The sequence below is a fragment of the Muntiacus reevesi genome, chromosome 9 (genome assembly GCF_963930625.1).
Source record: "Muntiacus reevesi chromosome 9, mMunRee1.1, whole genome shotgun sequence".
NCBI classification, from domain to species: domain Eukaryota; kingdom Metazoa; phylum Chordata; class Mammalia; order Artiodactyla; family Cervidae; genus Muntiacus; species Muntiacus reevesi.
In genome coordinates, this window is record NC_089257.1 from 40,632,105 (window position 1) to 40,654,432 (window position 22,328).

At 41.1% G+C, this 22,328-nt stretch overlaps 2 pseudogenes; both read right to left on the minus strand.

Annotated features, from left to right (window-relative positions):
* Positions 1 to 14,196: 14,196 nt before the first annotated feature.
* LOC136175772 (cytoskeleton-associated protein 2 pseudogene) lies at positions 14,197 to 15,454 on the minus strand (annotated as a pseudogene).
* A 726-nt stretch (positions 15,455 to 16,180) lies between these two features.
* Positions 16,181 to 17,136, minus strand: LOC136175773 (cytoskeleton-associated protein 2-like; annotated as a pseudogene).
* Between the last annotated feature and the right edge of the window lie 5,192 nt (positions 17,137 to 22,328).

Consider the following 22,328-nt stretch of genomic DNA (forward strand, 5'->3'; position numbering starts at 1 on the left):
ATATTAACACAGCCTCCCTGCCCATAGCATAGATCCCTGCTTCCTACAAGCATAACATATCTAATTCAACAATATGATCTCTTGTTCCTTCATGAACTTTCTCTAAATCCAAAGCTGATTTTTTTCCTCTTGCTTGCTTTTCCCTTGACACCAGCTTTTGTTTCATTAGGGTTTAGGTCAGGTTCCCTTCATATAGTCTCTCTCCTCAACCCTGCTGTGCTTAGTTAATTTAAGTTCCAAATTTAAAGATGTTATGTAGGAATCTCACTTTATCTCAACATCCCAGGAGATCATCCATAATGGAACAATGCTGAGTCCACACCACCTGAGGGCCAAGAGTTAAGAAAGTTATATTCAGTAGTATACTCCTGTCAGAAAGAGTAGCTACACTGTGTGTAACTGGAGTATAGAGGCCTAAGATTGCTTTTAAAGCATATAACCACCCAAATTAAATTATAATAGGAAGTGTAAGCTGACTCATAACTACTGTGGAAATTTAATCAATAATAAAAACCTGGCAATAAAGAAAAGTACAAGACTAGCGGGCCTCATTTATGAATTCCATCAAATATTTAAAAGAACAATTAACACTAGTTCTCAGATTTGTTGAAAAAATCACAGAAGAGGGAACACTTCCAAACTCACGGGGCCAGCATTACCGCAATACCAAAGTCAGACAAAAATATCACAAGAAAACTATAGGCTAATATCGCTTTGAGTATAGGTGTGAAAATCCTCATGAGCTATTTCTGTCACTCTCAGTCAACCTAGCTAACACCGTGCATCCTGAGGACCCACACTTCCCAACCTGCCTGCCCCAGCTGACCTTTCCAGTGGAGCTTTTTCCTCGCCTGGTGGGCCACCCCAGAGTTCATGGCTGCCCTTACAAACAGTTCCCACCCTGGGGGCCCAGCCCCTCCCACCAGTTCTCCTGCTGAGGTCGCCGTGGCCAGGCCTCACACAGCCAGGCTGGGGGCCAGCTCCACCCACCAACCCTCATAGGTAACTGGGACAGGGACTTGCTCCACTCAGGGTGTCTGCAGCAGTCTCAATCCTTTGGGGCCAGCTGGGCCAGAGACCAGCCCTGCCTCCCAGTGTGTCTGCAGCAATCATGACCCAGCTACCAAGAGAAGGTGTACACAGTCCACATGGAGATATCCTTGGAGATCCTGGCTCTGATGCTGGGGGAGGGGTTGCACCACTGGACCCATAGGACACCTACATAATATCACTCGTTAAAGACTTGGAAATGTAACTGATATATCTAATAAATATATATTTAAAAAACCCACAGAGTTATGCAAAATGAGACAAATGAACTCCAAATGAAAGAGAAAGACAAAACACTATAAAAAGAACTAAATAAAATGGAGATAAGCAACTTAGCAGATAAAGAGGTCCAAATAATTGTCATAAATATGTTTGTGATTGGGAATAAATGGATGAACTCAGAACTTCAACAAACAGAAAAAAACCCCCCACAAAACTGAAGAATATGATAAGTAAAATAAAAAATACACCAAAGGGAATAAATAACAGACTGAGAGAATGCAGGAGAATGGATTGGCAATCTGGAGACAGGGTAGTGTAAATCATTCAATCAGAATAGTAGAAAAACGAATTTTAAAAATGAGAATAGTTTAAGGGAACTCTGGGATATGAAACATACTTACAATCACATTTGTTGTTGTTTAGTGGCTAAGTTGTGTCTGACTCTGTGTGACCCCATGGACTATAGCCCACTAGGCTTCTCTGTCCAAGAGATTTCCCAGGCAAGAATATTGGAGTGGGTTGCCATTTCCATCTCTAGGGGATCTTCCCCATCCAGGGAAGATCTTTATTACTGAGCCACCAGGGATGCCCAGCAATCACATTAGAGGCATCAAAAAAAGAGAAGAGAGACAGAAAGGAGAAGAAAATATATTTGATGGCATTTTGGCTGAACACTTCCTAAACCCAAAGAAGGAAACAGATTTCCAGGTATAGGAAACAGGGAATCCAAAATAAGATGATCCAAAGAGACTCACACTAAGATATAAATAAAAATATATAAAGCATGTGTACATTTCTGATTGCAATGGTGTGAAACTTGAAATGAATTACAGGAAGAAAAGTGAGAGAACACAAACATAAGGGGCCTAACAAACTTGCTCTAAAAAACCAACAAGTCAATCAAGAAGTCAAAGAGGAAGCTGCCTTGAGTTCCACAATCCATGGGATGCAGCAAAAGCAGTTCTAAGAGGGAAGTTCATGGTAACACTGGGCTATCTCAAAAAATAAAAAAATTGCCAAACAGCCTAACCTATCGCCTAAAAAAGTTAGAAAAAGAAGTAAAGCCCAAAAGTGAAGCCCAAAATCAGCAGAAGGAAGGAAATAATAATTAGAGAGGAAATAAAACAGATGAAAAAAATCCATAAAAGATCAGTGAAACAAAGAGCTGGGTTTTTGAAAAGACAAAGTTGATAAACTTTTAGCCAGGCTCACCAAGTAGAGAAGAAAGTGAAGTGAAATTCACTCAGTTGTGTCTGACTCTTTGCAATCCCAGGGACTGTATAGTCCATGGAATTCTCCAGGCCAGAACACTGGAGTGGGTAGCCATTTCCTCCTTCAGGGGATCTTCCCAATCCAGAGATCAAACCCAGGTCTCCGCATTGCAGGTGGACTCTTTACCAGCTGTGCTACCAGGGAATCCCAAGAAGAGAAGAGAGAGGGATTGAATAAAATAAGAAATGAAAGAAGAGAAATAACAGCAAAAATCACAGATATACAAAAAATTATGAGACTACCATGAATAGTTATATGCCAACAAATTGGACAACCTAGAGGAAGTAGATACATTTCTAAAAACATATAGTCTTCCACTGAATCAGGAAGAAATAGACAAAAGAACAAACCAATTATGGAGAAATTAACTGACAACACAGTGTCATTCAGGCTCTCTTGCCCCACTCTCTCACTGCCTCATACCCTATGTTCTGTAAATTCAATGATATTGCTGATCTTGGTAGCACTGGGCCTGTGTGCCCACTTGGTCATGGGCCACTTTTGTCTGTTTTTGTATATCAGTAGTTTTTGAAGACTCCCTGCTTCTGCTGCTGCCCAGAGAGAATACACTTGTCTGCAGTCCCCACAGCTCCTTGAGTCTTCTTCCAGCTTTCCTGGTCCCACCTTTTCTACCCTGGGGTCAGTGAACAGTGTGAGAGGCAGGACACCAGTCATTAGTAGTGAAATTGAATTAGTAATGAAGAAACCGGCAAACAGAAGTCCCGAATGGGCAGCATCACATAGCTACAAAACATATAAGAGCTAATACCTATGCTTCTCAAACTATTCCAATAAATTGAAGTGAACATACAGCCACTATGGAGAACAGTGTGGAGATTTCTTAAAAAACTGGAAATAGAACTGCCATATGACCCAGCAATCCCACTTCTGGGCATACACACTGAGGAAACCAGATCTGAAAGAGACACGTGCACCCCAATGTTCATCGCAGCACTGTTTATAATAGCTAGGACATGGAAGCAACCTAGATGCCCATCAGCAGATGAGTGGATAAGGAAGCTGTGGTACATATACACCATAGAATATTACTCAGCCGTTAAAAAGAATCCATTTGAATCAGTTCTAATGAGATGGATGAAACTGGAGCCCATTATACAGAGTGAAGTAAGCCAGAAAGATAAAGAATATTACAGCATACTAACACATATATATGGAATTTAGAAAGATGGTAATGATAACCCTATATGCAAAACAGAAAAAGAGACACAGAAGTACAGAAGAGACTTTTGAACTCTGTGGGAGAAGGTGAGGGTGGGATGTTTCTAAAGAACAGCATGTATATTATCTATGATGAAACAGATCACCAGCCCAGGTGGGATGCATGAGACAAGTACTCGGGCCTGGTGCACTGGGAGGACCCAGAGGAGTCAGGTGGAGAGGGAGGGGGGTGGGGGGATCGGAATGGGGAATACGTGTAACTCTATGGCTGATTCATGTCAATGTATGACAAAACCCACTGAAATATTGTGAAGTAATTAGCCTCCAACTAATAAAAAAATTAAAAACAAACAAACAAAAAAACCAAACAAAAAACAAAAACAAACAAAAAAAATTGAAGTGAACAAAACACTCTCAAATTTATTCTACAAAGCCACCATTACCCAGATACCAAAACCAAAGAGAGTAAAACAATAGAAAATTATAAGCCAGGATCTCTGATGAAAAGATGCAAAAATCCTCAACAAAATATTAAATGAAGAACAATAGAGTGTAGTTATCATCAAACAAGTCATTTTCTTGGATCTAGACTTGGAAACTTATTATTTTTGAGTAAGATATTTGATATTTAAAAGCCTCAGTTCTTCAAGTGTAAAAGATCTCTGAACATAGCTACCTTACAGGGATTAAATAAAGTGGTAAATTGTATTAATAAATCCCTTAATACTTGGCCCTACACATGATAAGTTCTCTATAAGATTAACTGCATATATTGGCCTGAACACAATGAGGGAGGTCTGGACAAGAGGTAAGGATTTGGTAATAACTTTCAGTTTGCACCAAGATGGTAACAATTTATGAATAATAAAGGCAGTGGTTAACAACCTTAGCTGCACATGGAAATCACCCAGAGAACTCTGAAAAGCTACACTGGGTGTTTGAAAAAGCAATAGAGCCCCCACAGATTCTGACTGAACTGGTATAGAACAGTGGTTCTCTAACTTTAGCATGCGTTGGAAACACCTGAAACTACCTGCTAACCCTCAGATTGTTGACCATTATCCCAAGAGTTTCCAATTCAGAAGATTAAGGCTTCACAGATGGCACTAGTGGTAAAGAACCCACCTGCCAATGCAGGAGATGTAAGAGACACGGGTTCAATCCCTGGGTTGGGAAGATCCCCTAGAGGAGGTCGTGGCAACCCACTCCAGTATTCTTGCCTGGAAAATCCTATGGACAAGAAGCCTGGTGGGCTACTGTCCACAGGGTCGCAGAGTCAGACTTCAAGAGCTTCTAATTCAGATATTAAGAATTTGCATTTCTAAAATGTCTCAGGTGATACTGTTGGTGCAGCTACTAGAGGAAAGATTTATAAACTTATGAATATTCTCCTGGCAGCATAAACATTCTTTTAAGTGCCAGAGTAAAAATAATAACTTCACTCTAGCTGTCATTATTAGAGATTTCAGCAATTTTCCTAAGCTCAAAGATGAGGATTAGGATGTATTAATGAGAAAAACTCTCAGACATGAAAGTGAGTTTTGCTATCAACCATTCAGAGGAACAGTGTGAGACTATGAAGTGATTGGCCACTAGCTACACAGTCTTGTTTTGCTCAAACATGTTTCTGGAGGGAGAGGGTTTGGACTGTAAGTGCCTGTGCTTGTGTTAAGTCGCTTTAGTCGAGTCGGACTCGATGTGACCCTATGGACTGTAGCCCACCAACCTCCTCTGCCCATGGGATTCTCCAGGCAAGAATACTGGAGTGGGTTGCCATACCCGCCTTCAGGGGATCTTTCAAAACCAGGAATGAACCCACCTCTCTTATGTCTCCTGCACTGGCTGGGGGATTCTTTAACCACTAGGGCCACCTGGGAAACCTTGGGACTATAAGAACAGACTCTAAAAAAGAGGGAGTTAGCAATGGTTTCTGCTCACATAGGTGATACGACTTGCACCTTCATCTATAAAAATTAAGGAATGAACTATTCTTTTTCACGTGGAAGGATGTAATAATCAGTTTATTGAGTTTTGTGTTTTTTTTTTTTTACTAAAAAAATGTAAAATTCTAGCCCATTTCTGACAGTTGCAACTTTTTCCCCCTTGTTGGAGAGTGAATTATGATACAGAACTTACAGGTGGACATACTCAAAATCTCCCAATTGAAACAAACAAAAAAACCAAAAGGAAGCACCAGTCCTCAGGTGCCACTTCACTTCCGGTTTAATAGGTTCAGGAAGCTCATTGGCTCCAGCCTGACCAATCAAGTCTAGCCTCCAACTCTGACCAATTAGGTTCTCTCCCCTTCAACTTAAGTGCGATTCTGTAGTTGTTGGCTGTTTCTGCAGCAGACTGAAGCAAAGGCAGGATAGAGGATGAGTGCTCCTTGTGGGGAGAGGAGGAGTTCTCAAACTTAATTTCTCTTTTCTGTCAAAGTCGGCCTCTCTCTGATTTTCTGTTTCTGCCTCATTTGAAAGACAGTGCTGCTTGGGGAGGGGTGGGAGGAGAAATAAAAATGAATGAGGTACCTAGATTTTACTCCCCTTTCTACTTGTAATCACAAGATACATGTAAGAGGTCGAGATGAGTTTTTCTTTCACTAGCAAAAGTGAAACTTGGTACTGAACTGAAAATAAAGCTTTGGGCTGATCAAATACTGAAAGCTATCTCTTCAGTTGGAGTTATTTCCTCCTACTTCTACTTCCTTTACTTGGCTTTTCTTGGGCTCTTGGAAAACCTGGAACTGGAAATAACTCTCAAAAATGATGTGCTACCTAAGGGGCCAGGCTCTGAGCACTAGCTATACTTTCTTTAGGAACGGGCATTGTTAATTCTCCATTTGGTGTCCCTGACAATGGAAGGCTGCAAGAGGGACATTCTGTGGTTGCCTCAAGCTTTGGTTCTAACTCTAGCTTAATCTCTTAAAACTAACCTTACTATCCCTGACAAAGGCAGCTAGTGGGCTTCTTTTTCTCCTGTCTTACAACACCAGAAGGAAACTGAATATAGTCCACTGTTTTCCTGGTGCTTCCACTAGGCTTTACAGCCACCTTCTGCTCCAAAACCTCCCAAAACTTTCGGGAAGGATTCAGTGTCTGGCTCACTTTGTCTCTAGGACATCTGCCCTGAGATCGACTTTTTAACAGAGCCTTTTAAGAGGGTGCAAGGGCTGTTAGTTGAATTTAACTTCTCTGATCCTCTCCGTTCCTCTTAGCCGTTTTATTAAGGGAACTTGAAATCTGGGAGATACTCTGGTATTCATTTAGATTCTGATTCTATTTGGCTGGAATTTGGGCGGTAAGACCCAAGGTTAGGAATGACTCTGGGGGAGAGACTGTATTAACATCCTCACAAGCCTGCTGTTTAGCTCTCTTCTTTTACCTTTTGAACTCTTGTCTTTGTTTTTGTCTTCACAGAAGCAAGTGGTTCTTTGGCCCCTAGCTATTAGTCTTCAAAATTCTTTAATTTCTGCTGAAATAGTATCTTTTGTGGCACTACAGTTATAGGCTAGAGTTAATCATAACTGCACAGCTGAAATAATTTGCAGCTTTTGTGTGTGTGTGATTCGCTCAGTCGTGTCTGACTCTTTGTGACCCCAGGGACTTACTTATAGCCAGTCTAGCTCCCCTGTCCATGAAATTTTCCAGGCAAGAATACTGGAGTGGGATAGCCATTCCCTTCTCCAGGGGTATTCTTGAATCCAGATCTGCATTGCAGGTGGATTCTTTATCATCTGAGCTACTATGGAAGCAGCTTTCTTATGGGACCCCAGACCCAAGGGTTCTTTTCATACTTCATGTCCAAACTACAGATCTTTGGATTCAAGAATCTCTATTTTCTAAACCTATCTTCTGGCAGGGTTTGCTGATGTTCCTCAGCCTGCAGTTGAGCCTCGTTAACATCATAATTGAACAGCAAGATCCCTGTAAAGTGTATGGGCTGGAAGATGGAATTTTGGAGCATTATGTGGGGCTGTGACACTGTTCCTAGAAACTTTTCTCCTTCCTTCACACTACTTCTGTCCTCAGAGGAACAAAGAATCCTGACAGTTGGGAAACAAAGACATGCATCAAGACTATGTTAATAGGTGATGAACATTGGGGTACACGTGTCTCTTTGAGTTCTGGTTTCCTCGATGTGTATGCCCAGGAGTATGATTGCTGGGTCATATGGCAGTTCTATTTCCAGTTTTTAAGGAATCTCCACACTGTTCTCCATAGTAGCTGTACTAGTTTGCATTCCCACCAATAATGTAAGAGGGTTCCCTTTTCTCCACACCCTCTCCAGCATTTATTGCTTGTAGACTTTTGGATAGCAGCCATCCTGACTGGCGTGTAATGGCACCTCATTGTGGTTTTGATTTGCATTTCTCTGATAATGAGTGATGTTGAGCATCTTTTCATGTATTCATTAGTCATCTGTCTTCTCTGAAGAAATGTCTGTTTAGATATTTGGCCCATTTTTTTTTGATTGGATCATTTACTTTTCTGGAATTGAGCTGTAGGAGTTGCTTGTATATTGAGATGAATCCTTTGTTTCTTCCTTTGCTATTATTTTCTCCCAATCTGAGGGCTGTCTTTTCACCTTGCTTATAGTTTCCTTTGTTGTGCAAAAGCTTTTAAGTTTAATTAGGTCCCATTTGTTTATTTTTGCTTTTATTTCCAATATTCTGAGAGGTGGGTCATAGAGGATCTTGCTGTGATTTATGTGAGAGTGTTTTGCCTATGTTCTCTTCTAGGAGTTTCATAGTTTCTGGTCTTATATGTAGATATTTAATCCATTTTGAGTTTATTTTTGTGTATGGTGTTAGAAAGTGTTCTAGTTTCATTTTTTACAAGTGGTTGACCAGTTTTCCCAGCACCACTTGTTAAAGAGGTTATCTTTTTTCCATTGTATATTCTTTCCTCCTTGGAAACCAGAACTGAAAGAGACATGTGTACCCCAATGTTCATTGCAGCACTGTTTATAGTAGCCAGGACATGGAAGCAACCTAGATACCCATCAGCAGACGAATGGATAAGAAAGCTATAGTACATATACACAATGGAATATTACCCAGCCATTAAAAAGAATTCATTTGAATCAGTTCTAATGAGATGGATGAAACTGGAGCCCGTTATGCAGAGTGAAGTAAGCCAGAAAGATAAAGACCAATACAGTATACTAACGCACATATATGGAATTTAGAAAGATGGTAACGATAATCCTATATGCAAAACAGAAAAAGAGACACAGATGTATAGGACAGACTTTTGGACTCTGTGGCAGAAGGCGAGGGTGGGATGATCTGGGGGAGTAGCATTGAAATATATATATATTATCAAGTGTGAAACAGATCGCCAGCCCAGGTTTGGATGCATGAGACAAGTGCTCAGGGCTGGTGCACTGGGAAGACCCAGAGGGATGGGATGGGGAGGGGGGTTCAGGACGGGGAACACATGTAAATCCATGGCTGATTCATGTCAATGTATGGTAAAAACTGCTACAATATTGTAAAGTAATTAGCCTCCAACTAATAAAAAAAATGTTTTAATAGGTGAAATATAAGGGCTCTTTCTGTAGGATTTACTTTCTTATTGTTTAACTGAGATTTGAAGGTTTTCCCTTAGTGTGTGAGTAGTTACTGATTGGGAGCTGAGCTATTATAATTCAAAAGATCACAGATGTTCATCACTTACTAACAAGACTATTAACCCAACAGGATTAAATAGCCTCACCTGTGACTGGCTTCCTTGAATGAGCTTGTCTTCATCCGTGTAGAATGTTTTTTTCCTATCAGGAGCCATCAGAACATGAAGCAGAATTTATCTTAGGATCCCGTTTCTATCAACTATTACAGAATTTTTAACCTAAAGATGACATAGGACAGACCGGTCACTCACTAACAATCCCAGTTAGTGTTATGAAAGTGGCAGCCATCATATTGCATGGGGGTGGGGGGGTGGAGACAGTCCAAGCTTGGATCAAAGGATAAGGAAGGAATTTACACCAGGAAAGATGAGAGCAGGGACACTTTGAGATGTACCAGGTGCAGGAGAACGCTCCTTACAGTAAGGTGACACAGGTGCTTGTAGCCTCAAGGACCCCCTTTCAGGAATACAGCAGGGCTGAGGGAGCAGGAATCACTGCTCATCCTAATGTGTATCTTCAACAGACGGTATCTAGACATAACATTAAATTCTAGTGGAGAGATTTTTAGTCCCTGTTTTGCTGACAGTATTGCCTTGAACTTATTTTGTCTCACAGGAACTAGAGGTTAATGGTTCAGTAGTGATCACAAGATCTGTGAGCCTATGAATGGTAGTTCTTCCAACTGAAGACCTATTCAGATCACGTGGGAGCTTTCTATTAATGGTTATGTGATGGCTCCTGAGATGGATTAAACTTTGATGTTAAGCAGTCTTATACTTAGCTTCCATAAGGCCAGACAGGTCATCCAGGTCAGAGCAGGGATAAATGTGATCCCTCAAAAGGACGTATGACAGGGCAACTGCGCCTTCAGTTTCCTCATAGCACTGTGTTCCATCACTGAAGAGTCCAAGCCCCCAAGTGGGGCTTCCCCAGGATTTGCATGTCCTGTGTTGGTATCAAGTATTGAGTAGGTCTAGGTAGAAAACAGCCCTCTTTGGGAACAGGGAAGTTTGGATTCACTGCACAAAAGTTTTACTGAAGGCCTTTCTGCAGTGAGATACCTGCATTTCCTGAACACCTTACTTATGATGGCAGCACACGGCTCATAAAGGTTCTAATTCTTTTCTATTTCAACTTCAAAAGTGCTTGGTTTCTGGCTGTATTGAGTTGTAATAGGCAGAAAAAACCTCATAATGCAAGTTACCTTGTTTCCTTGTTCCTATAATCAGATTTCAGAATGACTGCCTTCCTCTAAGCTCTTTATAGAGGTGGTGGCATCAACAGCCAGGAAAAGTTGGAGAATATATGTTGGTGGGGCTTGATTGTAAACTCAGTACATGCTTCTTCCTTCTAGCTGCTCTTACTTGGACTTGTTTCTTGGATAGCAAAGTTTGTAATATTTCTTCAGTAATGACCACCAACATATATTTAAATTTATTGTATATACATATTAGTAAAAGGAATGAAAATTAAACATTCTAGAACCAAGACAAATAGAACTAAGACTGACACTATCATACAAATGGAATTAATGAACAGAAATGTTTTTAATCCATCCATATTATGCAATTTTAATACTAACACTTCACAATGATCAAATCCTTACTTGAAACTGTAAGAGTTGGTAAAGGATGTATGCCATCTTAAGTATTAGTTCAGAGACTTTCAAAACAATCTTACTGGTGTTTATGTGGGGGGATGAGACCTACTTACTGTGGATGACTATCATGTTTTAGGAGACATTACTTAACTGCTTATTTTTTGAGGAATAAATCAATTTTAAGTATCAGAAATGCTACCTAGACTAGAATGACACTTGTTAAATATTGTGTGTTACTTCTGTAACCCCATCCTAATAGTCTATATATTTTCTGTAACAACAGCGGCCCCTGTGTTCATCTCCCGCCTCGGGGAGTTGCAGACAAATTGGGTTGAAGCAAGATGGAGGAGTAGAAGGATGTGTGCTCATCTTCTCATGCAAGAACACCAAAATTGCAACTAGCTGCTGAACAACCATGGATAGGAGGATGTTGGAACCCACCAAAAAAAGATAGCCTTGTGTCTAGGGGTGAAGCAAAAGCCACAAAATGACTATAGGAGCGGTGCAATCATATTTAAAATCAAACCTCATACCCACCAGACTCTCAGAGGACACAGACAAAACCTTGTGTGCACCAGGACCCAGGGAAGGAGCAGGAACCCCCACAAGAGACTGAGCCAGATTTGCCTGTGACTGTTTGAGGGTCTCCCGTGGAGGCATGAGTCAGCAGTGGCCTGCATCAGGGACTAGGGGCATGTCTTGGGGGGGGGGGTGGGGTGTGGGTGTGGCATAAGTCCTCCGGGAGGAGGTCACCATTAGCCCCACTATAGAGCACTGGGTGGGCAATCCACAAACTAGAGAACAATTATACCAAAGAAGTTCACACACTGCAGCAAAAGTTCTAGGCCCCCCTCAGGCTTCCTAACCTGGGGATCCCACAAAGGGACTGGGAATCCCCAGGGAATCTGACTTTTGAAGGTCAGGGAGATTTGATTACAGATCTCCCACAGGACTGGGGAAGCAGTTTCTTGGCACAAACAGAGCTTTGTATGCTCCAGAACTGAAAAGAAAGGAGCAGTGACCCTGCAAGAGGCTGAGTTTAGACTTGCATATGTTTGGAAGTTTCTGGCAGAGGTGTGGGTCAACAGTGGCCTGCTGTGGGGTCAGCGGCACTGGCAGTAGCAGGCCTACATAGGTGTGTGGGGTGCTGGCATAAGTCCTCTTGGAGGAGGTTGTCATTACCCCTAGCATTGTGCCTGTCGCCTACCATAGAGACTGCAAACTCTAGGACTGGGCTTCCTCAGGCCAAACTATAGGGAGGGAGCATAGCCCGGCCCAGCAGCATAAAGTTGGATTAAAGATTTACTGATCATGGCCCTGTCCAACAGAGCATGACCCAGTTTTCCCCACAGCGAGTCCCTCCCATCAGGAAGCTTGCATAGGCCTCTAATCCTCATCTATCACAAGGCAAACAGAATGAAAATCATAATCGAAGAAAACTAACAAAAATGATCATGTAGATTCACAGCTTTGTGTAACTGAAACTATGAGCCATGCTGTGTAGGGCCACCTAAGGCAGATGGATCGTGGATGGTAGAGAGTTCTGACAAAACACAGTCCCTGGAGAAGAGAATGGCAAACCGTGTTGGCATTCTTGCCTTGAGAACCCCACGAACAGTATGAAAGCCAAAAACATATGACAGTGAAAGATGAGCCCCCGAGATCAGTAGATGTCTAATACGCTTCTGGAGAAAAGGATGGAGAAATAGCTCCAGAAAGAGGGAAGAGGCTGAGCCAAAGTGAAAATGATACCCAGTTTTGGATGTATCTGGTGAAAGTAAAGTCTGTTGTAAAGAATAGTACTGCACAGTTACCTGGAATCTTAGGTCCGCGAGTCAAGGTGAATTGTGGTCAAACAAGGAGATGGTGAGAGTGAATGTTGACATTTTAGGAAAAAATGACCTAAATGGATGGGAATGGGCAAATTTAATTCAGATGACCATTATATCTACTACTATGGGCAAGACTCCCTTAGAAGAAATGGAGTAGTCCTCATAATCAGCAAGAGTCTGAAATGCAGTACTTGGGTGCAATCTCTAAAACAATAGAATGATCTTTGTTTCCAGTTTGTGTATGGATATGAGAGTTGGACCATAAAGAAGGCTGAGTGCCGATGAATTGATGCTTTCAAACTGTGGTGCTGGAGAAGACTCTTGAGAGTCCCTTGGACCATAAGGAGATCAAACCAGTTCATCCTAAAGAATATCAACTCTGAATATTCATTGGAAGGGCTGAAGCTCCAATACTTTCACCACCCGAGGTGAACAGCTGACTCATTGGAAAAGACCCTGATGCTGGAAAGACAGAGGGCAGGAGGAGAAGGGGGGTGATAGAGGATGAGACCGTTGGATGGCATCATCCACTCAGAGGATGTGAGTGTGAGCAGTCTGGGAAGTAGTGAAGGATAGGGAAGAGCTGGTGTGCTGCAGTCCATGTGGTTGCAAAGCATCAGATTTGACTAAGTGAACAACAATAGTCTATTGATTGTATCAAATGAAGCAACAGAAGTTAAGTTTTAACATTTTAGATAGTCAAATTTGAAATGGAACTTAAAGGAACTAAGACTTAAAGTTCTGAATACCAGATAGGTTTTGTACATCTTTTCTTAAACCCAAAGTATCCTCTCTTAGAAATGGAGTATTTAGTTAATTATCCTTCTTGGAGACTTTGGCTACAATAAGAGGCCAAGCAACTACAGGTTGCTGACCTGCTGGCATTGCTGGATAGTGACAAGAACTAGCGGCAAGGTCCCAGGGACAGAGGAGACCATAGCAATATGGGCTACTAGAATTAGGTGACAATGCAAGCTAAGTGCCTTGACAAAACTTACCTTAGAAACTCAGTCCATTAAGATCAATAAGGTAGGATTGGCTTTCTAAAGGACAGAGGTCAACAGCTGCTATAGAGTGAACATTAGTAAAAGCATTGACTACTGCGAATACTTAAGTACTTGGCAACTCTTGACCTAAAGGAGGATATATGAAGCCACAACAAGCCAACAAAACCCCCTTGAAAAATACAACCCCAGTGTTTATCAGAGCTTCACTTCTCTTCTCTCTGGCCAGGCTCTGAGTACAATGCAGCATATGATATAGCATCAACTTTGTCCCAACTCTGCTCTCTCTTGAAGAGTTATGGGCAATGGTCATTTAACATATCTAGCAATTTAGAAGTCCCTTGAGGACCTTGAACATCTAACCAGTGTTAGAAACTTTAGCTCTTTAAATGCAGAATTTGGCCCATCAAACTGCATCCTTTTCTACACTTTGCAAGTATGGAGTAGCAGACACACATTTAAGCATTCTGCCCTAATATCTGTATTGGGAGTTTTAACATCATTTGTTGGATATTTGTCATCTTGGTCTTTTTCACAATCTTGAAATACCACATTTCTAGGATGCTTATTTTCCATTTCCGGTTTTTCTGATCCTAGGTCAACATCTACATCGTCAATGATGGCTTCTTGAATTTGTTTCTTGCTTGCACAAACCTCAATGTTTTATCCAAATCTAACTTGACTCTTTATTGTCAGAATGTCAACAATTGCATGTTGCATCTCTTCAATAGGCTGAGCTCCTGCCAGAATGGCCTTCTCAGATTGTGATAATATTTTCAGTAGGACTTGAGTGGTTATAGTATGTGTGAGGCATATCCAATATTTAACAAGCTTTTTTTTGACGTCAATCTGGATATTTTTAATTAGGTCATTCAGCGTAACCAATACTACTACTTCTTGGAAATCTCTCATTAATTAGGTTTAGGCATTTAGAAAATATCTAGTTTACTTTTTCAGTAAAGAGTTTTTTTCATCTTCTGCTATGGCAGTCCAGGAGGACCCAACTGACTTTTCATTTTGTGCTTTGGGCTCAGACTGTGTGGCTACTGAACTCAGAGGCTTTTTCATACTTTTCCTTTGTCAGTTTTCCACTCAGATGAGCTTTTCTCTCCTCCACAGTTAATATGGATTGAATCCATCTACTAAAATGCTTTTCACCACGGTATGTCTGTGCTGGTCAATGCTTTTTGAGTTTTCTATTAGTTTAGTATTAGAAAACAAGGCAGGCCTGGCTACCATTTCAGCTGTTATGCTTCTTGATAAGTGTTTTATGTCCTGAGAAACAACTGTTTTGATACCAGATGAAACTGTATTTGTGATAATTCTATATCCCAAGGCCCTTTCCAAATTGTAACATTGGTAGACATCTTGAGGCCTTGTTTCACAGTGTCTTGGGTATTACTGTGGTGACGTCTTTTTTTAGGGAAGGAGATTATTCTTTTCTATGTCACTTTACATAGTGTCTGTTCCATTTATTGATTTTTGTATAAAATTAATCCGGTTTCCTTACTGGGTGGATAAAGTAGGGCGGGAGTGGGGGGGCGGAATTTTCGCTCAGCGCTACAGAGAACCACGAGTCATCATTCTCACCGCTCCTTGATTGCCACATGTAGGAGCAGAGGCAAGCTCTTTTCCAAGCTGATATAGTCAGAAGAGATACACATTCATCAAAAAGGAAGAAGGAATGACTATCCTGAATAGTGTTAATAGTGTTAATAGTAACAGGAATAAAGATGACGTGAAACCCATCAAATGAAGCAATACTATTTTCATTCAACTGATCACAAAGTGTTTTCAATTAATAACTTGGCACTTATTTAAAGGTTTAACAGAAATGAGACCAAAACATTTTGTATTGACACGTCATGAAATAACAGCATCTTTTAAAATAACAATATATTAGAAAAAATATGGCAAATATAAATTTTCATGGAGGACAAAACAGTTACAAAGCTCAACCACATACCAAAGTTCAGTTAAAAGAACTTTTCTTCTTGTAAATTAAAAGAGATTTTAAAAAGAAGCAAAACTAAGACTTTTTAGAGGATTGGGAAACAGATTGCTCAGTCCAAGGGTACCACAGTTTAAACAGCTACATGAATTGAGACAAATGAAAATTATTTGAATATACACCTTTGTGAGATAAGATGCAAATGTTGAAAGTCAACCATTAGTTCACACATTATAGCCAAAATAAACTCTGTTCGTGTGTATCAACATATTTTACACAGACTTAGTTTCTGTATCTAGCTGGGTGTCTAAAGTGAGTATAACGGGACTGAAAGGGGGAAATAAAGCATGGTCCTCAAATAAGACTTCAGGAAACCTGCAAGAGGGGGAATACAAGAATAGGACAGAGGAGGGGACCAACACTGAGCACCCACTGTGTATCAGGCACCACTGTGGTGACTTCTAATAGGAGGTAGCACAAGTTGCCTGCTCTGAGATGTGGTGCTCCCAACTTTAGTTGTAGTCATCGTGAGAGGTTCTGTCACTTTTCACTGTTACACTGCTGGGGTCTACAGGCTGAGGTTTTGTGAATTTAGAGACTGGTTGGAAGTTTCTTGGTTGTTGCAGAACTCATCTTTTACTTACAGAGGTTTTTAAAAAGAATTAATCTTGGACTGAACAACCAGGCCACAAAAAATCCAAGCACAGGTTTCTTGGGTATGTTAGCATCTTGCTTTGTCTTTTATGGTTTTCTTTTTACTATTTTTAAGGTGAAATGTTTGGTTTAATGTCATACGTTGATGTTGAGGGTCATCTTTAATTGGTAACAATGGCAGAGTTTTATCCTCAGAATTTAGTGATTGATACACCTTAGCTAGTTTATCAGAAGGTTTTAAGGGAATAGCTTTTTCCATTGTTATATATTTGATTTAGTAGGTCTACTGACATTCTTTATCAGCCATTTTTGTCTTAAATTTTCAGAACTTTTGTCTCTTCTTGGACTTGGCCTTCATATATCTTCACTCTCCAAGCTCTACCACTGATAATACCTGATCTTCCTTTTTGTATGCAAAAATTTTTTCTTACCAGATGCTCCTTGAGCTTTCATCATCTTTCCTCTGAGCAGGAACTGGACTCTCAGACTTCAGGGGCAGCTGAAACCCCCTCAGGACAAATGGGGTGCTCAACACAGCTCAGGGACAAGGGGAGGTGTTTCTGGCTTGACCACTGCAGATGACTCATTTTTAAAGAATCGCCCTTAACCCTGGATGTTCAATAACTGCCGTAAACATCCATCCCTCTGACAGAATACCTCTTGTAAGCAGTCATCTTCCCTACCAGTGTCTGCCAAATGTTCAAAGAGACTCCTATCCTTGCCCTCAAAGACAACGTTCATGTTTATCCAGGTTCCTTTTAAAACCTTGCATCTTGGTTCCTGAAAGTGGAACAGTCCAGTTTCATGGAAACAAAAAGCTCGTGGTGTTGTAGCATAGGAATCCTGTTGTGCTTGTTTTTATAGCTTGATCAATGTGAAGAAAGCAGCTTAATCTCCCTGTTTCCATAAAGGGACTTAATTGCAGACCTGAAGGGACCAGAATTAGAAGAAACACTTCTGACTCCTCTCTCCATATCTGTTTAATGGAGACTGAACAACAAATACTCCTCCCCATGTTTTTCTGAATAGTTGTCTCTAATTTGTGGCTCTGTAGTTTACAGGTGAAAAAGAGGTGTTTCTTAATGAAGCTGGTTTAGTACTGACTCAGTCCATCAGAATACCATATTGGATTGAGAAGTGAGCAACTAATGATGGCTTTAGATCTTGGTGCCATATTCCAAATTGTCATAACACTTGTATGTACTCAGTGATCATGTTCTGATTTCTGGGGAGGATATCTGATTTCCTACCTTTACTATTGATGAGTCAGTGCTATCCTGTAACCTGGAATCATAATCGCATGTGCATCAGTGGGGTGTGTCCCAACTTCTGTTAAATCCCACAGTCTCCCAGGGTTATATGCTTCTATCATTAGCTAAATCATTTGTCTCCAGGTAGTGTTTATCATTCAGTACCAATTTTATCACTTCCCACACTTTACCTGTACACAGATGCTATGGGAATTTTCTATCATGTAGAAAACTGTCTCAAATGCTGGCTTTATCTTGTCAGACTTAGACTTGACTACTTCAGGGGTCGTGTCCCTATCTGACACATGCTTCTGCAATAATGACAATTACAAGCCCCTTGGTAAGGGTAACAAGAAGACTATCTTATGATTGGTGCCTGAACTCCGTGAAAGATTTCCTTAACCTAAGTCTGAATTCACAGGGTGAAAAGAGAACTCTAGGGATCAAAAATCAAAAACCAGTATTTGGATAGCATACATAGTGCATATGTTAAAAAGGGTAGGTAGTTTGTATTTGTGCCTTTATGAAAACAACTAAACTTGTGACTCAGAAAACTGGGAGTCCTCCTCTCAGTTCCCTCTCCATCAAAACTGGTCCTCAGTGAGGAGAGCAAAGGTGAATCAAAAGTTGCTCAGTCTAAAAGACCAGAATAGGATATTCAGAATAGGGACTTATCTGGATTGAGAGAAGTCCAAGGACAGACATAGAGAACAGAAAGGGCTCCGTGTGAGCATGCAAATTAAGGTAGTTGTCATAGTGTGGATCACTCAGTTCTGCAGGGAAGCAGGACCACCAGGGTATGCAATTTGAAAGCTATTACAAGGAATTGGTTTGTACAATTATGGAGGCTGAGAATTCTTAACCTGTAACTGTCAAACTAAAGGCACAGGAGAGCTGATGTGTGTAGTTCCAATCCAAGTTCAAAAGCCTGCAAACCAGAGAGCCTATAGTGTAAACTCTGGTCTGAAAGCCTGGAGGAATGAGACCCAAGAAGAGGCCACGTTTCAGTTAGTCCAGAGGTAGGGCAAGACTGGCGTCCTGGCTCAAGGTGGTCAGACAGGAGGAGTTCCTTCCTACTCAGACTTTGTTCTGCTCAGGCCTCCAGCAGATTGGATGGGGTTCACCAGCCCTAGGGAAGGTGTCTGCCATTCAACTGTTGCTCTCATCCACATACACCCACAGACAGAATTTCAATGTCTGAGCCATGGGGTGACTGGACACTTGTTCAGTCAAGTTTTCGTATACAACTAACCATCACGTGGTAGATCTGAGGGCATAGAATCTGGTAACTCAAGATGTAGAAGATACTTAGAGGCCCCAGAGAGATCAGTGACTGAACAGAAGAGACCAGGCACTATACTGGAATATAGAGATGACCCAGTACAGTGACTGAGCTGGGAACTGAGAGACTAGTCTCTCCTTGTCTGCTCAGGCAAGGAGGCCAAGAATAAAGTAGTAAGACAAGGAATGGAGGGCTTACTAAGTGTACCAAATTCAAAATGACAAAATATACCTTGAAACATTATCTTGAAGCTTCAGAATACATGTTTATTGCAGCTCCAGTGCACAAATCTTCGTGTCTACTCTACCTGGGCCTAAGAACTTTGGGATAATAGAATTAAGACAATAGCATTTCTAACAAAATTCCTTGCTCTCAAGATGTCTATCACTGTCAAGAAGGTATTAAGTGAATATTGTCCATTTCTCCAGCAGTTGGAATAGTGGCATTCTCATGTGGCACAGTAGGGCTTACCATGTCAATCTCGTTGTCCTTCTCTAAAGCTGAGTCAAAAACGGAGATGAACTCCAGCAGGTATATCCTTAATGCATCTGGACCTGTGTCTTAAGACTGTATTTAAATGTCCTAAGAGCCTCAAAGAACCTCAAAAAACCTATGAAGATGAGCAGAAACTAAAGAAGCCAAGATAGTCTGGTGAATTGGATTTCCATGTCACTCATCTTCTAAATCTAGTGCTTTTTCCTAGAGCTCTACTGTTTCATTTGGTTTTATTTTTTTCTAACCCTTTGAAGACCTTGCTATCCTGAACAATTTCCAATGGAATCTATATTTCCTGAATCTAAGAACTACCTATCAGAACAATGTACCTGGGCAGATTTGGTCATGCTTTCTTGTTAACAAAAACAGGTTTGTGTTTGCAGATAGCTGTATAGTTGGCTGTGCTTTTTATCTTTTATATCTATGGGGAATTTATCACCCCTATGGTTTCTAGGTATGTATTCTATTGACTTCTCAGTGTCTCAAACTTCATAGATACAACAGTAATGTCATGGACTTTAATATAACCTTAAGTCTAATTTGGTAGCTGGTAGTCATCTTAACCCTCTGGGCACATTGTTCTTTTGATCTCTAATGGTATATGACATGAAGTGCTTATTTCCAAATTGCTAAATATTGTAGTATCTTCATACAGTGTCTACTTGACCAGTGTTCTTGGGTGTTCGTGTGCTCTATGAAGATAACTTGCTCTACTCCCATCTGCATGCCTCTACTCCATATCATCTTCAGTTTTTCTCTTCCAGGCCTCTGACCAGCAGTCAAGTCTTGCCACTATTCATCAGATGTATGTATTTAACCTTCAAAGTGGAGATTCTCCCCCGCCCGCCCTCCTCCACACACAATGGATAACCAGGTGCACTGGCAAAGCTATGCCCGTTAGGAGGACTACCCCCTCTCCTCTGCTACCCAAGGATACTTTGAGTGGGGTTGTTCAGCAGACATTCATATTTGGCTTATGCTCTTAAGTATACCTATCCGTGAATCAACCCCGGCATTTTCTTAATATTTCTCATGTTCTGGAATGCATGTGAGTTAACAAGGCCTCCAGCTGTTGTGGAATCCATAGTCACAAAATATACCTTGGAGGACACTCAAGACAGTGGAGTACAGTTTATTATGCCAGTGGGTCCAAGGGGAATCGGTTCTCAACAAGGACCCCAATTTCTGAGGACTAGGTTTTATACGCCGGCTCTGACTGGTTACACATTAGTAATTTACTTAATTCTTCCTGCATCTGCATGTTGTCAAACTAACAATTACAACATGCAGGTACAGGCACTGTCGTTAATCTGAGACAACCTGCCCTTTACTTCCGATCCTTGTTTTCCATCTGTGAGGAGGGGGTTTTCAAGGATACCTGGTTTTTCTTTAATGATGGTTTCCTCATTCCAGAGCAGGTTTCAGGCCTCATTCACATTCTGCCTTAAGATGGCTGACAGTCTTCAAGATGGAATCTGTCTTGCCCTCCTTCCTCCCAGTGGCCCCAACACAGCAGCTACAGTTCAAGTGTTCAATAGTTATGTGTACATAGTGGCCACTGAGTTAGACAGTACTGAATACTAGTTTTGCAGCAGTGCTTAAGGAGTACTCTGGGAGCTCCCTGGAGGTCCAGTGGTTAGGACTCTGCATTTCCACTGCAGGGGGCATGGGTTTGATCCCTGGTCAGGGAACCAAGATCCCCCACATGCTTTGCTGAATGGCCAAAAAAAAAAAAAAAAAAAAAAGAACAAACAAACAAACAAACCCAAATTAAAAAAAAAAAAATGCCCTGTATGCCTCATATAAGGAAAGAAGGCAGGGAGAAATTGAACTATGGTACAGATCCAACATAGCCTTGGCTACTCCAAGAACTCTTTCTAGATTGGCCTTTCAGCTTTCTCCTTAGTTTGGGTCACAATAACCACAGCATTGGGCTGCTCTGGAAGACATGTGGCATTGAAGTTTCTGAGGTTGAGACAAATCCTGGGGAGGCCAACAAATAAAGGCTGCTTGGTAGCAGCAGCTGGGGCTCAAGTGCTTCACTAAAGGAAATCAGGGTGGCTGACCAGTGTCCACTATACTAGACCATGGTAGACTAGCAAACCTCCTGTCTTAGACTTTAAACCTCAAATTTCTTAGGCTCCTTGAATTCAGTCAGAATTCTAGATATGTGACTTCATGAATAATTTGAAGGTCTAAATTTTTTTTCAAAAACCATCCTAACTCAAATACATCAACCCTTGTATGTATGATTGGAAAGGGATATAAAATCTCCATGATATTCTTTATGGGTCAAGAAAAGTAGTAAAATTAAGTTTAGACAATCTATTGACTTTGTCTTTTTTTTGGTATGGAGACCAGTAAGGTTCCTCAGGGGCCTAAATATGGGTTTTGTCAGATTCTTTACTCCTGATGTAGTAGAAAGTCCTTTATCTATAAAAACTTCTCCCTTCCCTGCCTTCTCCTGCCCCTTCTCTCCCACCTCCTCATATCAGCTGAAGAGAGATAGTGAATGGTCACAGGCAGATGGAATTTCAGGAGACCTGTTGGTAGAAGGGCCATGGATAGGCGTAGGTGAGAGGAGTGGGGACTCCCCATGTCGCTTTCAGAAGACAGCCATCTCCCTTCACCTCACTTCTCTCCCAGTGCTCTTTTTAGTCCTTCTCTGACATGAGGCCTCACTTCGTGTCCACTTGGTAACATTAATACATGATATTACTGAAGCAGAAATTCAGTACCTCTCCCTTAATCTCCTCAGACAATCTCCTTAAGCATTCCTTAAGAACTTGCTTCCATGCTATTGTATTAATATTTAGCCAACCATAAACTGATGCATGCCTATTAATGATTTTCTATTATCCAGGTAAACCTAAGCCAGTTTGATCAGGTTTTATAAAATGGAAGTA